The sequence below is a fragment of the Camelus dromedarius genome, chromosome 3, assembly GCF_036321535.1.
Source record: "Camelus dromedarius isolate mCamDro1 chromosome 3, mCamDro1.pat, whole genome shotgun sequence".
In the NCBI taxonomy this organism is placed as follows: domain Eukaryota; kingdom Metazoa; phylum Chordata; class Mammalia; order Artiodactyla; family Camelidae; genus Camelus; species Camelus dromedarius.
The window spans coordinates 113,014,176-113,025,023 of NC_087438.1; the positions used below are offsets into that span (position 1 = coordinate 113,014,176).

Consider the following 10,848-nt stretch of genomic DNA (forward strand, 5'->3'; position numbering starts at 1 on the left):
GGTTCTGCTGCTGCTGTCGTGGAGGAAGTCTGTTTGGGGCTAATGTGTCTTTAATGCCTCTCCATCACTGCCGGTGTCTCTTTTCAACAGAGTAGGCCTCCAGTGCAGAAGTTTTGGAAGACAAAATCATCAATTCTAGAGGGTCTCATCCTGCTATTTCCTGAAAAGGGCTTTAAACATTACCTTTGCCTGGTCTCTTCCCCATCCCCTGAGGAATTCTGTTTTAATAGGTCTGGGGTATGGCTTGGGCATTGGGACTTTTAAAAGCCTTGTCAGGCAACAGTTTCTAATTAGAATTTTACATTGTATTTATTAATCTATTTATGGCAAGTGATATTGATGTTTTATCTAAGGTAATGATGTAAAACTTCTTCTCAATCTCAACTGATTTAAGTAAAATTAGTAAGCACTTGTTTAAAAAAAAAACAAAAGGGAATAGAGAAGGTGGTATTTGGATATGGCAAAATAAAAATATGCACTGAGTGACTCTGGGGAAAATCTTCGGGTCCTGGCTGCGCTCTGCAACTGCTGACTTCTCGTATGTCCAGCCTCTTCAGCAATAAAATGGAAATAATTATCCCAGTTCACCTTTTTCTCAGTAGGTTTACTCTGGGAATCACATGATTGAGCTTTGTTAAGTTTGGTTTGCTAAACAACATAATGCTTCCAGGAGGGCCAAGTAGCAGATTTACACAGGACTGAGTTTGGGGCAACTTAGACCAGGCTATTTGGAACTACTAATTTCCAGGTACCATTTTCTCTCTCTCTATCCCCACCAGGATGACCCACTGGTCTCCATTAAAGTTATCATAACCTCCAGCAATGACTGACTTGCTCCAGAGGGAAACCCACCAGGGCCTCCAAGGGTTGCGTGTTCTCAAAGAAACTGGACATTGTGAATTCCTGCCTTCTCACTCAGGGTCTTCCAGATGTTGCTGTGTGTGTAGGAGGTGCTGGTCTGGTTCTCTGCAGACTGAATCATAGTCCTGGTTCTGCACCTACCAGCTGAATGTTCTCTTCCTTTGGCCCCTATTTCTTCAGCAGGAAAGTGAGGGGATTGGACCAGTTTAGGATAAGGTCCAAACACAGATGCCTTCAGTACCAGAGAGGTGACCCAAATGCGAGGCTCTGCTAAGGGAATTGAGAGTGGTCAGGCCTAGGGCCAAGTGGAGAACACAGTCTCACAATGAAGATATTCAGATTCAGTTTCTAAAAACCATGGTGTGGTCTAAACACACATGGTCTTGAGACAATGTGATTTTCCTGCTTACTCTTTTAATATGGTGAATTACATGTATAGATTTATAAATGTTAACTCAACCTTATGTTCCTGTAACAAACTCTAGTTGGTCTATTGTCCTTTATATATTGCTGGCTTTAATGTAGCCATGTTCATGAGCAAGATTAGTCTGTAAATTTCCTTCCTCAGAAGACCCTTCTGAGTTTTTGACATCAAGGCTAAGGTGGCCCCCAAACCAGTTGGTGAGTGTCCATTTATTGTTTGGCCCTCCCCATCTCCTCTCTCTAAAATGTAAACTCCATGAGAGCAAGGATTTTTTTTCCCCCTGTTTTATTTACTGCTATATCTCCCAAGTCTAGAACAGGGTCTGGAATGTAGTAGGTAATATACGATTATTTATTGAATGGATAGATCTGTGCTTGGAGCCGGAAGATTTGGATTAAATGTTTCTGAATCTATCATCCATTGGCCATATGAATTTGAGCAGTGAGATGAAATTTTCTTAGCCCCAGTTCCTTTATTTGTATAATGGGGATATTAATGTTGCCTCTGAAATACTGAATATAAAAGTTCTTCATGAAGTATAAAATTGTAATGAGACATGCTTAATGTGATTATCAGAAAATGTCTTACATGACCCAAATTTCTTTCTCTTTGAACTTCCATGGTGTTAAAAATTGACTCCTTTTGGGTAAGACGTTTTGTTGCATTTGGCTCTAGCTAAATTATATTTCCTGGAAATGATAACATTTTCACACTTCTGTAGCCATTGACATGTCAGCAGGAATTCACATAGAATTCACTGTCACTGAAAGCATGGGATTTAGGAGAAGAGTTTTGGTGTTTTGATGGCGAAGGCAGCAAATGCAGATCAGAAGCAAGCAGAGAGGAAGTTCTGGAAGGTCAGTGGTAAGTGTCACTGGGGAAAAAAATTAAGGAATCTTTTATTAGTCATGTTAGGCTAATAAGAAAGAAACCAAACTCAAAATTTCAGTACCATAGCCCAGGAAAGGTCAGTTTCTTATCTATTTAAAGTCTGCCGTGAGCCCATGTTACTCTCCAAGGGATGGGGGCGGGGAAGTTGTGTTACATGTGTCTGTGCGTGGGACTTGGTAGGAAGGCTTAAGTCAACAACTTTAATGAATTTGATAAAATTTTATAAGACAATTGCCATCCTATGTCTCAGCAGAAGATTTCACAGAGTTTATGTAGGACTACAGTTGAATATACTATTGGATTCTGCAGCCCCTTCGACAGAGTTTAGGTATAATTCTTGCATTCTCCAGTTGAAAGTTGTGTCATGTGGCTTGATGAATATTGTGTTTATGGGGGCTTGGGACCCGTTATTTGAATTAGCACTTTAACAAAATGCTACCTTTTTATTGAGTGCTTTCTTTGTCCTGGGTACAATACTAAGGTCTTGAGACATCTTAACTCATTTAATCCTCGAAGCAGCTCCCTGAGGTAGGTATTACTGTTGTCCACACTTTCTAGTGAGGGAACTGGTGTGACGTGATTTGATTCTAGTCACACAACGAAGTGGCAGAACTTAGACCGAATTCAGGTCTGCTTGGCTCCAGAGGCCATAATCTTAACTATACTGCAAAGCTGCTCACCCCTCCCTCTCTGCAGATGGTACATCCTGGATGTACAACTGCCATAGGTTTATCACAAAACCAAAACTGATGATGATGACGATGATGATGATAAATGCAGTAATAGGGTGGGGGTTATATTTGATTTGACAACATTTGGACTCTAGTTTAGACTGCCAGAGATGTCCTGTTGTACGTGTTTAGCATCCCCAACATTATAATTACTGCTTTAGGTTAAGACTTTGTGTGTGGTAGACCCCAGTTAAAAAGCACACATCTTTCCAGAAGCAATAATAAACACCAATTGTTATGACTACGCCAGCAAGAAACAGCCAATTTCTATCATCAGGGAATAATCAAGTAGAGAAGACAAAGTTTAAGATAGTCAGTTGACTAGAAGGCAATTTAATGTAGTATATACTCAAATGAGAAATTACATATAATTGAATATAGAAGGTATATTTCACACAAGCATAATGGGGAGGCCAGTGAGGGAAGCGTTTCACAGCTGGCAGTAATTACCAGGAGAGGCTTCTTGGAGTCGGTGGCACTTGAGTCTTGAAGTCCTGGTTCACTTGAAAACCATGTGTTTGTCTGATAATCCTGATTTCCTAAAGCACTCTATAGTGATTTTCTATTCTTTCTTTCTTTTTTTAATATTTACAAGTATATTCTTTTTAACAAAATTTGTATTTTTTGGGGGGGGATTTTTCCTTTCTTTTCTTTTACTTATTTATTTTTAATGGAGGTGCTGGGGTTTGAATCTAGGACCTCGTGCATGTTAGACACGCACTCTACCCCTGAACTATACCCTCCCACTATAGTGATTTTCTACTGTTTTCTTCTGCCCATAACAGTCTCTCTTTCTCCATCTTCTCTTCTTTCCCTAGACTAATTTTAAAGATGTGACTTGAGTGACAGCTACTGTCTTTTAAAAAATCTCCTCGATGGTGTTCAATGGCTCAAAGATAAGCACTGGATCTAATCCGGGCCAGTCCCAGTCCCCAAATTTACAGCCGCAGTTGATGAATTCAGTGACAGGAAGCTGCCCTAAAAGTAGTCAGTTAGATCCGTTTGTAGGATTTTTTTTTTTTTTTTTTTTTTTTTTTGCGTTTGGGACCAGGGAAAGTAAGTCTCGGTCCCTCTCTGGGTTTGTGCATTGTCTCAAATCATTGGAGCTCTGGGTAGCCATGTTCCTGGCTGATCTGTTTCAGGAAAAAATAAAGTGGACCCACAGAATGAAACCGAAATGAGAGGCACAGAAGAGTCTTGGAGGCATTTAAGTTTCTGGTTCCAGAGCTCTGTGAGATCCACCTTTATGCACTGATTCGGTTGTTCAATCTTTATATGAATAATTTCTAATAATCTCCGCTTCCTTTTGCCCTTAGCTAGTTTGAGTGGAATGTTTGTCACATGCCACTGGAAGAGTTCTGATGAGTGTTTCATCGTGACTTCGTGTTGAAGTAAGTACAATGGGGATTATCTTTATTTTACAGAGAAAGAAATGAGGCTCAGAAAATATAATGTAATTCAGACACTGGAAAAAAAAAAAAAGGAAAGTTGATCCAAAACAAGTACCCACTCTTCCCACACTGGAGACAACACTGGTTGGTGCAGGGAGAGCCGAGCAGGAAAGGTCTGCTAGTTTAGGAGACCAGTAGATAAACTAGGAATAAAACAGTTTCACATTGCTCTGGGTATTTTGAATGCTCTGATGCCAAATTTTGGTATCATTTTAGCTTGGGTTTTCTGTTTTTTGCTTTTTTGGGTTTTTTTTTTTGTTTTTTTGTTTTTTTTTGTCAGCAAAACCTTGTCTTTTGAGGAAAAAAGGAGGAAGCCCATTTCCACCACAGCACCCACTTCCCATTTTTTTTTTAACGTTAGGTCCATGGGGTTACCCAGGTCTGAAGTCAGTCATAGCTATCTGTCTGTACCATGGTGACGGAACACTTTTGAAAAGGATAACTTCTGACAAGGCCTAATTTCAAAATAGAAATTAAATGATTGATTGTCTCATTCTTACCGGAGCAGGCTTGAATTTGTGTTGACCTGGGGATACGTAAAGATTCAGAAAGAAACATCCCTTGAGTTTCAGGACAAGTTCTGGTTATGCTGTCTTTAAAAAAAAGAAAAGAAAAAAGAATTTAGGACTTTTAAAAATTTATCTCCTCTTTTACTTAAAATAAGATTTAAGGTGGTTTAAAAGGATATAAAAATATAGGAAGACAGTAAGTTAAAAGTAGAAGAGAAAAAAGTGACAGTTCGCCTTAAGAGTGAGACTCATAGAGAATGGATATGACACAGCCCCATACGTATTTGACAGCCGGTCCCCAATTAGGGCTTTAAGCTTCTTGTCAGTGCAAGCAGGGAAAGCAGTCAGTTACGTAGTTTGCAATGTCCATAAGATAAAGCAAACCAAATCCTTGGGAGAAGCATCTGATCCAAGACCAAAAATAATGTGTCCCTGGGTCCTTACAAAGAGAGTACTATGTTATTGAATATAAAAGTCCCCAAGAACTCCTTCCAGGAGACCCAAGGGTTCTCATAATGGGCAGTGTTCTTCCTCAAGTTTTAATCATCTTTATGATTTCTGTGATAGCTACTTAATACATTTAAAGAACTATTAACCTAATACATTTTTTAACCTAGGTTTCACTTGGATTCCATTTTAAATTTAATTTCATCTTAGCAGGGTGGTTGGGATAGTTCTATTTTGCTAGTACCCTTTAAGTTTATAAGTATTAACATAAAAATTCCATTATCACCTAAAACTTTCTGGTGTACCTCCCTAGTGCTGCACCTCGGGAAACCCTGGCTTAAGGGAAAAGAAAAATGCAGCATTTGAATAAACATGACCTCATTACATCTTAGTATCTTTCTTGTGACGTAGGACCATCAGAGTTGAGGAAACTGAGGTTAAAGAGTTTGCACAGGGTCCCACAATAACCGAGCCAGGATGAACCCCAAGCCCTCCGCTGAAAGTCAAGTTCTAGCTTCTATGCAAGGAGGACCTTTTCCGCGAACCAAAGTTCAGGCCCTCTTTGACCATTTGCCCCTTTGCTTCCTCCCAGAATGCCTGACCCCTTGCTTGGTCCATTGTAATGCCAGCCTGTGGTTACTGGAACCCAGTCTGCCAGACCAAAGGAGGAAGTCTCCTAGGCAGATGTGGAACCCAAAAGAGGAACTTCACCAAGTGCTGTGGACGGCTCTTCCATTTCATGCCCCGTGGATTTTGGGGGAAGTATTTTTGTGGCTCACCAGTCCCTCATTGGGCAAGGGCCACTTGTCTTGGATTGGCCTTCTCCACTGGTGGAAAGTACGGCTGGGAGATGTGGAGTGGTTGCTGTTTGACTTTGAATCTTGCTAGGACAGTCACCATGAACCTTTTTGGTAAGATCAAGAGGTGAAGTTTGTTGTTGAGGATTGCAGGATTCCTTCTAACCTTTGGGGACATTTTGAATCATAACTGTCAGTGGCTTTCTAATGGCAACTTGAGCAAGCTCAGGGGAGAAGCCACCACCCTCTCTCACACAAGTATGACTTTGGGTAAATCACCTTGAACTCTGGACCAAGGGATATGTGATTGCTTTTCTTTCTGAGCCTTGATTTACAGTGTAAATATTTCTTCTTCTTCTTCTTTTTTTAAATGAATAGAATATTCATTTAAATATTTTCTGCTTCATCCTTCTCTTAAACTGATTTTTAAAAGCCTCTTATAATTAAAAAAATTATTATTCAAAAATTTTTTTATTTTGAGATAATTATACATTCATGTGTATTTGAAAAATCCTGTGTAACTTTTATCCAGTTTCCTCTCGTGGTAACATTCTTAAAGAAATTTAAAATTTGCTGAGGTATGATAAATTGAGATATGATAAAATTCACTCTTTCTTATTTTTATATTTTTTAATTGAAGTACAGTCAGTTACAATGTGTCAATCTCTGGTATACAGCACAATGTCCCAGTCATGCATATACATGCATATATTAGTTTACATATTTTATTTTCCATTAGAGGTTATTATAAGATATTGAGCATAGTTCCCTGTGCTATACAGAAGAAACTTTTTAAAAAATCTATTTATATATATATAGTGGCTAACATTTGTAAATCTCAAACTCCCAAATTTATCCCTTCCCACCTTCTTTCCCCGGGTAACCATAAGATTGTTTGCTGTTTACTATGTCTGCGAGTCTGTTTCTGTTTTGTAGATGAATCCACTGTGTCCAAATTCACTCTTCTAAAGTGTACAATTTGGTGAACTTTGACAAACTATCACAATCAAAATATAGAACTTTTCCATCATCCCCCCAAATTTCCTTCATGCCTCTTTGCAGTTAACCCCGTCCCCATTCCCAGCCCCTAGGAACCACTCATCTGTTTTCTGTCTCTACACTTTTGCATTTTCTAGACTGTCTTTTAAATGCAATCATACAGAAGGTATTCTTTCGTATCTTTTTATTCACTTAGCGTAATGCTTTGGAGAGTCCTCCCTGTTTCTGAATGTATCACTGGTTTGTTACTTCATTGCTGGGTAGAGTTCCATTATATGCCACAAGGTGTTTATCCCCTCATCAAGGGATAGACATTTGTGCTGTTTTCAGCTTTGTGCTGTTAGGAAAAAAGATACAATAAACATTCCTGTATACATTTTCGCGAGGACATATGTTTTCATTCCTCTTAGGTAAATATCCTTGGAATAGGTTTGCTGGGTTCTGTGATTAATGTCATGGTAATACTGACCTCAAAAAACAAGTTGGGAACTGTTTCCTCCTCTTTTATTTTCTGAAAAATTTCATGTAGGATTGATATTGTATCTTCTTCAAAGGTTTGGTAGAGTTTTCTAGTAAAGGCATCTGGGCCTGGAGTTTTTATTTGTGGGAAGGCCTTTAACTATGAATACAATCTGTTTAATGGCCATATGGCCACTCAAGTTTTCCCTTTACTCTGAAAATGAGTTTTAGTAAGGAATTTGTTTAGTGATTTGTTTATTTCATCTAAGTTGTCAAATTTATTGTCAGGAAGCTGTTCATAATATTACATTATCCTTTTTAATGTCTGATAGACCTGCAGGGACAGTCCTTTGTTCATTCACAACGTGGGTGATTGGAGTCTCTGTCCTTTTTTCTTGATCAGTATGTATAAAGGTTTACCAATTTTATTGATCGACTTTTGGTTTCATTGTTTTGCTTGCTATATTTCTGTTTTCTATTTCAGTGTTTTCTGTTCTTATCTTTATTACTTCCTTCCTTTTATTTCCTTTGGCTTTAATTTGCTCTTAATTGTTTTAGTTTTATAAGGTAGAGAATTAGATAATTGATTTTAGACCTTTCTTTTCTAATATGAGCATTTAATGTTATCAGTTTCTCTTTTAAGCACTGCTTTAGCTGGATCCTACAAATTTTTAAGGCTTCTTGTCATTTTAATTTGGGTCAAAATATGTTCTAATTCCTCTTTCTATTTCTTCTGTGACTCGTGGATTATTTGGAAGTGTTCTGATTATTACTCACATATTTGAGAATTTTCTCAGTGTCATTCTGTTGCTGATTTATAATTGAACTCCAGTGTCATCATAAAACATACCTTCTATGTTTTTAATCCTTTTAAATTTATTGAGACTTGTTTTATGGACCAGAATATGGTCTGCTTTTGAATGTTTCATGAACATTTCATGAAAAGAAAGTGAATCCTCTGAGATGAAGTGTTCTATAAACTAAGTAGAGTTGCTTGATAGTATTATTCGAGTTATCTATGTATTTAATAATTTTTGTCTAATTTTTCTATCAATTATTAACAAGAGGAATGTTCAGCTCTCTAATTACAGTTGTTGATTTGCCTATAGTTCTCCTAGTGGCTGCTACCTGTTCACATATTTCACCTGCCCCATTCTCTCTCTCCTTCTGGCACTCAGCTTCATTTGCTGTTGTCTCACAGGTCTTGGACTTTTTCCACTGACTGTTTTCTCTTTTCATATTTGTGTAAGTAATCTCTGTTGATGTATCTTTAAATTCACCTGTCGTTTCTTCTGCTGTGTCCAATTTGTTGACAAGCCTGCCTCGGGAATTCACCTCTGGTGTTGCGTTTTCATGTTTAGCATTTCCATCTGACCCTTTGTAAAACTTTTGTGTGTATATATATATATATATATTTTATTGAGATATACTCAGTTTATAATGTTGTATCAATTTCTAGTGTACAGCATAATGCTTCAGTCATACATGAACATACATATGTTCATTTTTTTTAATAGCTTCCATCTCTTTGCTGAAATTCCTCATCATCCATACATGTTGCCCACCTTTTTGTACTAAGCCCTTTAACATATTCATTATCATAGTTATAATGTCCCTGTCTGGTCCTGTCTGATTATTTCTACCATCTAGGTTATTTGTGGGTCTGGTTCTATTGCATATTTTATCTCTTGACAAGAGGGTAATTTTTTTTTCCTAGCTCCTTTGTGTCTTATTATTTTCAAATGCTGAACATCCTGGGTAGAAGAACAGTGGGGACAGAGATAAATAGTGTATGATACCCGGAATGGCATAAGTGTCACGGAACTTGAAAGTATTTAAAATGCCCTTTGGTCATCCATGGTGGATCTTATTATTCTCCCATTTTAGAGGCGAGGAAACTGTGGGGAGGGGAGGACAGCAACATAGCCAGGGATGAACTTGGGCTTGAATCCTGGCAGTGTGGCTGATCCCTTCCTCTGCTGTTACGTAAGACCTGGTGGCACTGGGAAGGATGCCTCGGGAGCGGCACAAGACTGGAGGCTGAAAGACCGGTCAGAGCTGTCCCAGCAGTGCAGGGGTCATTAACTCAAACACCCAGAATATGTACAGCTCAGGTAAGTAAAAACATGTAGACAGATGTATAAGGCTTGGTATTAAAGACAAACCAGGGAGTGATGGGGACCATGGTGAACTGAAAGCACATACTCCTTCCCACAAGGACAGCCATGGCTCAGTTCTGGCTGACCATGGCAGGTGCAAAAGCAAGGTGAGCATTACCAGTTCTTGTGATGTTTTGAGGGAAGGCAGAAATCTGAACTTCAGTGTGAAGTATCCTGATTTTAAAGATTGGCCGCAGGTATAAGGATTAAGCATGAGGATTAAGCAAAGCATGTCTGTAGGCAGGGTCTGGCTCTCAGGCTACGAGCCACACAGGCCTGGGCAGTGGCAGAGGGGCGGCTTGGAAACCACTACAGCCGTGGACATGGAGTTTTCCCAGACATGTTCAGCCCCCAAAGGGCTAAATGGCAGACTCAAGGGCATTTTCTATCAACGTGTAATCATTCATCAGGTTTACCCATGGCTTCAGGCTTTTCCAGTAGCTTGATATCAGTAGCTGACTTGCTCCGTATTTCTACCTGCCTCCTTTGGTCTCTTCCCAGGGCTGGCTGTCAGCCCATGCGTGCTCCTGGGTTCGTCAGTTTGAGAGCGGCCCTGGTGTGTAGTGGTTCATGGTCTGGGTTTGCATCTTTGATCTTCCATGTACCACCTTTGGGAGAGGGTATGCTGTTTATTCTCTTTGTACCAGTTACTTATCTACAAAGGAGGAATAATTTGACCTATCACCAAGGCTGGCTGTGAGAATTAGAAAAGATAGTAAATATTGAGGACTTGGGAAAATATCTGGCACACAGTAAGTGCTCTACAAATGCTAGTTATTATCATTCATATTTCTTCCTTCCTGACCTTTCTATTAGAGGCATCTGCCTGCTGTTTATGATGCATTGCCCACCCACCCCCCACCCCTCGCCACCAGGAGAATTCACCTGGTATTGCCCAGAGCCTTCAGGATGCTAAAGCTACACTTATAAATTCATTCAGATAATATTTATCGAGCCCTCCCTGTGCTGTTCTGTTCCAGGCATTGGAGAATTGTCAACAGTGAACACAATGGAGAGGGAGCTTGCATTTTAGAGCGTAAGGCTGACAGTGATCATGAAAACAAAGAAATGAGCAAAATGATTTCCAAATGCTCACTGTGATGAAGAAAAAGAAAATGGT

At 39.2% G+C, this 10,848-nt stretch overlaps 1 long non-coding RNA gene across 1 annotated transcript; it reads left to right on the top strand.

Annotated features, from left to right (window-relative positions):
• Nucleotides 1-2,027: 2,027 nt before the first annotated feature.
• On the top strand, nucleotides 2,028-6,316 carry LOC116149541 (uncharacterized). Its single transcript, XR_004133141.2, has 3 exons — nucleotides 2,028-2,149; nucleotides 4,224-4,298; nucleotides 5,907-6,316. It is a non-coding gene; the product is annotated as an uncharacterized LOC116149541 (long non-coding RNA).
• Nucleotides 6,317-10,848: the final 4,532 nt, after the last annotated feature.